Below are 5,694 nucleotides of genomic sequence, written 5' to 3' on the forward strand. Positions count from 1 at the left end.
CAATGCATCCCAGATTTTATTTCTCTATTGGGTCTTCATGGCCCAGGTACCTGGGGAGAGGAAAAACGTGGATATGAACCTTCCCATTTGGGACTTCATGGCCCTGGCACTGGAAGCAACAATAAAGATAGAGGGGACTGGCCTCAGGCTACAAACCCCAGATCCGAGTCTTCCCTTTTGGGTTTTCGTGGCCTGGGCACCGGAGAAAAAAATTTAAAAATTTGAGGGCCGGCAAAAGGGGGTAGTGGCTTCATTCTGTGAACCCCAGGTTTGAGTCTTCCCATTTGGGTCTTCATGGCCTGTGCATGGGGGAGAATAATTAAAAAATTTGGGTGCCAGCAAAAGGAGGGTCTGGCTTCATGTCGTGCACTCCAGATCTGAGCAGTTTCATTTGGGTCTTTTAACGGCCGGGGCACCGGAACAGACAATAAAAATATGCCAGCAAAAGGGAGGTACTGGCTTCGTGCTGCGAACCCCAGATTTGACTCCATTATTGGGTCTTCGTGGCCCAGGTACCGGGGGGAGAGCGAAATATTGATGCCGGCAAAAGAGGGCGTGACTTCGTGCCATGAACCCCCGATGTGAGTCTTCCCATTTGGGTCTTCAAGGCCCAGGCACTGAGAAGAACAATAAAAACGAATGGTGGCAAAAGAGGGTGTGGTTTCATGAAATGAACCCCAGATTTGACTCCCTTTTGGGTCTTCGTGGCCCAGGCATTTGAACGCTTGATAATAACAAGGGTGCTGGCTAAACAGGGGACTGTTTTCATGCCAATAAATACGATTGAAGGACTGACCAATTAAGGCCGAGGACATAACATATGTTATGTATATGTATATGTCCCCCTCGTCCCCCTCTCCATCCCCCATCTTACCTCCTTCCCTTCCCCACAGCACCTGTATAGATGTATATATGTTTGTACATATTTATTACTCTATTTATTTATTTATTTATTTTATTTGTACATATCTATTCTATTTATCTTATTTTGTTAGTATGTTTGGTTTTGTTCTCTGTCTCCCCCTTTTAGACTGTGAGCCCACTGTTGGGTAGGGACCATCTCTATGTGTTGCCAATTTGTACTTCCCAAGCGCTTAGTACAGTGCTCTGCACATAGTAAGCGCTCAATAAATACGATTGATGATGATGATGATGCCATGAACCCTATATTCAAGTCTGCCCAGTTGGATCTTCATGACCCAGGCACAAAGGCAACAGATAATGTGAGTGCTGGCAAAATGTGCCCCAGCTTCACACCATGAACCCCAGATCTGAGCCTTCCCGTTTGGGTCTTCATGGCCCAGGCACAGGTAAGAACAATAATAACACGAGGGCTGGCAAAAGAGGGGCTGGCTTCATGCCATGAACCAAAGATTTGAGTTTTCCCATTTGGGTCTCTGTGGCCTCGGTGCCGGGAAGAACAATAGTCACACGAGCGCTAACAAAATGCGGGGCTGACTTCATGCCACAAACCCTATATTTGAGTGTTCCTATTTTGGGTCTTCAAGGCCGAGGCATCGAGAAGAATAAAAATGACGTGTGCCGGCAAAAGTGGGGACTGACTTCAGGCCACGACCCTCAGACCTCAGGCTTCCCATCTGGGTCTTTACGGCCCAGGCACCGGCAAAAACAGTGAAATAGGAGTGTCAGCGAAAGGGGGCCAGCTTCATTCGCCGAACCCCAGATCTGAGTCTCCCACTTTGGGCCTTCACGGTCTGGGTGCCGGGAAGAACGATAAAAGTATGGGTGCCAGCTAAAGTGGGGCCAGCTTCGTGCCACGAACCCCAGATGTAACTCTCCCAGTTGGGTCTTCACGGCCTGAGTATCGGGCAGAGCGAGAAAAATTTTGGTGCCAGAAAAACGAGGGACTGGCTTTAGAACCTTGGGTAATTGATTCTGTCAGTTTGGGTTTTTGTGCCTGGGCTTTAGGGAGAGGGAAGACGGCTTTGGCTTTGTCACTTCGCCCTCGGTCGGACTTTACCCTCGGTATTGGGGCTCGGCCATATTTGAGGTCCAACGGGTCGAAGAGCTTCCCGCTCATTCAGATGACGATCACCGGAAGAGTTTCCACCTGTATCGTCCCCACCGGTCCGCTCTACTATCTTTGTAGTGACCTGATGGACCGTATTTCTCAGACTCCTGGCCTACCGAACAGGTTAGAAGCACCGTTAGCTTGGGGCAGGGTACTTTTTATCTTTTCTTAAAACTTGGGTTTGGGCAGTGTTGCTGGGCAGGAAAAATTCAGGCCTGGGCATTGGAGGACCTGGGTTCTAATCCCATCTCTTCCTCTTGCCCGCTCTGAAATCTCGGGCGGGTCACTTAACATTGCCGTGCCTCAGTTTCTTAGCCTGTAACATGTTGATTCAATTTCTGCACTTGGATTTGCTCCCTTTATTCACCCCTCCTTCAACCCCACAGCACTCGATTGCACTTCTGGTGCCCCGATGCTTCACTGGTTCCGGCCCGGCGAAGGAGCCACGAGGGTCTTCGGAGTCCTCCCTGACGACCAGAACCAGCAGCCCGACGTGGCGTGGGGACCGGCTTTGGGACGTACCTACCTGGGAGAAGACTTGAGGTGGTGGCAGGGACCCCGTGATACCCGTTATTTGGCCTTGCCCAGGCTGGAGCTGCCCTGGAATCGGTGATGAGGAAGAGGGAAACCCCAGAGAGATCCTTCCTCAGGAGGAACAAAACCCCAGCTGAAGTTCATCCTGTCTTTTTCAGCCTGCACTTCAGGATGGTAGAAGTCTCAGGGGTAAGTTCTTCTGAGAAGCAGCAAAGCAGCGTGGCTCAGTGTAAAGAGCACGGGGCTTTGGAGTCAGAGGTTATGGGTTCAAATATCAGCTCCGCCAACTGTCAGCCGTGTGACTTTGGGCAAGTCACTTAACTTCCCTGTGCCTCAGTTACCTCATCTGTAAAATGGGGATTAAGACTGTGAGCCCCCCGTGGGACAACCTGCTCACCTTGTAACCTCCCCAGAGCTTAGAACAGTACTTTGCACATAGTAAGCGCTTAACGAATGCCATCATTGTTATTATTATCATTCTGGGAGAGTGGCAGTCTGAGTTCTGAAGTCTTCAACAAGGCTCCCAAAGTACTATGATAATTATCTAGAGAAGCAGCATGGCTCAGTGGAAAGAGCACGAGTTTGGGAGTCAGAGGTCATGGGTTCTCATCCCGGTTCCGCCGCTTGTCTTCTGCGTGACCTCGGCAAGTCACTTAACTTCTCTGGGCCTCTGTTCCCTCATTTGTAAAATGGGGATAAAGACTGAGCCCCGTGTGGGACAACCTGATTCCATTGTATCTACCCCAGCGCTTAGAACAGTGCTCAGCACATAGTAAGTGCTTAACAAATGCCATTACTATTATTTAGTTCATATCTAGAATTTATTTATAGTAATGGCTGTATCCCATTACAGACTGTGAGCTCACTGGGGGAAAGGAATGGGTCTACTAGTTCTGCTGTCTTGTACTCTCTCAAGTGCTTAGTCTCCAAAGTAAGTGCTCAATAAATGCCACTGATTGAGTTACTCTAGATCCAACAAACTTTGGATTTCCTACCAGAGAATTAGAGAGTCTAGACCTCAGCTCTCACTTTTGGCTCGTTCTAAAGAAGTTGGTTTTTAAAAAGGGTCCAACGATTAGTTGAGCCTATGTGCTACCGCACGATCGGATTCCTCGCGCATCCCTTTATTGAACCGATCTAAGTCCACGATGGGCATCTGTGTGCATAGCGTTGTACTGAGCACCGGGGAAGGTATAATGCGGCCGACAGACACGGTCCCTGCCCAGGACGAGTTGACGATCTTCTGTATATCTGCAGTCCCATCAGGTACTGGACAGTCTCTAAGTGTCTCTCTCGCCTTTTCTGTAGATGCAGGGTTCAACCGTGACTCCCAGAATGACGGAGGAGAAACCGACAGGTCTGTGGGATTCTTCCGGCTGTGCGTCGGGCCCAGAGCGAGCCACCGTTTTCAGCAGAGGATCTGGTGTAAGAGAATGATTTTTTCCCCGTAAATTCAAATCCCCTCCGGGAGACGGCTTCTCTCGGGACGGCACGGCCGCCGGCCCCCGGGCCGAGATAGGAGGGGTCGGAGAAGACCTCCGGAGGAGGAGGGCTCCCCGGCGATCCATGGCGCGAATTGTGTGGGTGAGGGAATTTCGGGCCGATTCCAAATCAAGGCTTTCACCTCTGCCTTGGGTCTTCGTCTTCAAAATCTGCATAGAGGTCATTTTTACCCTCCAGCTTGAGAGCGGACCCGGACGTCCCCGCTTCCGGGAAGAACGAGGGGAAGAGGCGGCTGAGAGAGAGAGAACCTCTGTGTCCGGCGATGGGGTCGTGCGACTGTGTCTGCCTCTGTGGCCGGAGGCCATCTTTGCAGCCCCATATTGCAGGGGGCCGTAGAGGTGGCACAGTGAGGGGGAGTGGGAGGACGGGGTAGGAATAGGTGGGATTGTGGGCCTGAACTCCCTACAGCACTGCCACTAAGTGCCCCCTGATCCTCCTGAGGGACAGTGGGGGACGGGGGGACAGTGGCAGTCACGGGGAGGGATGGGCAGGGAGGCAGGCAATGCTTGGGGACTCTTCCTCCCCGCACACCCCTCCCCCTGCCCCCGTGCCCTTTCCCTCCTTTGACTTCATCTCCTCTCAGTACTCCCACACTGGCCCCCACCGAAATAAAGCCAGCGATAGATAGAGCAGCGACTCCACAATTGTGGACCGCGGGCCTGCGGCCCACCTGCTGGACCGCCTCCCTCCGGAATCCACCGGCAGCCACCCGGGAAAGCGCCGGATTCACCGTTCCTCGACATCTCCGTCCGTGACCACCCGAGCCTTGGTTGTAGAACGTCCACCCGGGTCGTCTCTGACCGCCTTCGGGTGCCCCCCGAGATAAGCCCCGGGACCCTCTGGTCTCATACACAGAGGGAACAATGCATAAAAATCTCTTAACCCCAGCGTCAGGTCTGTCTGTGGTCTCTTGTTCGTGGATTGGGTCTGTGCCGTCCTAAGGGGTGGAGTCTGCCGACGGGCAGGACAGAGGCTCCTTTCATAACCAACATTTTTGCAGGTCAGTGAACAGTTCTACCGCCTTCTTCCTCATAGCTGTCTGAGGGCTCTGCAGAGCAGGTAGGCCCGAACCCTAACCCCTTAAAGAAGCAGTGGGGCCTAGGGGATAGAATGAGGGCCTGGATTCTGATCCCAGCTCTGCCCCTCAGCTGCTGCGTAATCTTGGGCAAATCACCTCACTTCTCATCAGTTACCTCATCAGTGAAATGGGGATTAAGACAGTGAGCCCCATGTGGGAGAGGTACCCTGTGCACCCTGATCAGCTCGTATCTACCCCAGCGTGTACTACAGTATATGTGTATATATATATATATATATATATGAGATTTATTGCCCCGTCCCCAAACTTCACTCACTTGATCTACTTCATCCCTGGCCTTCTCAGTTGTTGCACCTGCTGAAGTTCCAAATCTTCCACGCCTGGCAGTGGGAAGGTTGGGGTGGGATGATGGAGGGGAGATATTTACACGCTATTACTCTCCCTACAGCAGGTGCCCAATGCATTTCCTGGCATCAAGGACCAACCCCTTGCCACTTGGCAACAATGGATCAAATCTCAGACCTACCCCACCAGTGAGATGGAATTGTGAGCTGTACTGCTACCTCTAAGGGAAGTTTTTTTGATA

At 51.7% G+C, this 5,694-nt stretch overlaps 1 pseudogene; it reads left to right on the top strand.

The window, feature by feature from the left end:
* Positions 1–568: 568 nt before the first annotated feature.
* LOC119945447 lies at positions 569–4,500 on the top strand (annotated as a pseudogene).
* The last annotated feature ends 1,194 nt before the right edge of the window (positions 4,501–5,694 follow it).

The sequence above is a fragment of the Tachyglossus aculeatus genome, chromosome 25, assembly GCF_015852505.1.
Source record: "Tachyglossus aculeatus isolate mTacAcu1 chromosome 25, mTacAcu1.pri, whole genome shotgun sequence".
Lineage (NCBI taxonomy): Eukaryota > Metazoa > Chordata > Mammalia > Monotremata > Tachyglossidae > Tachyglossus > Tachyglossus aculeatus.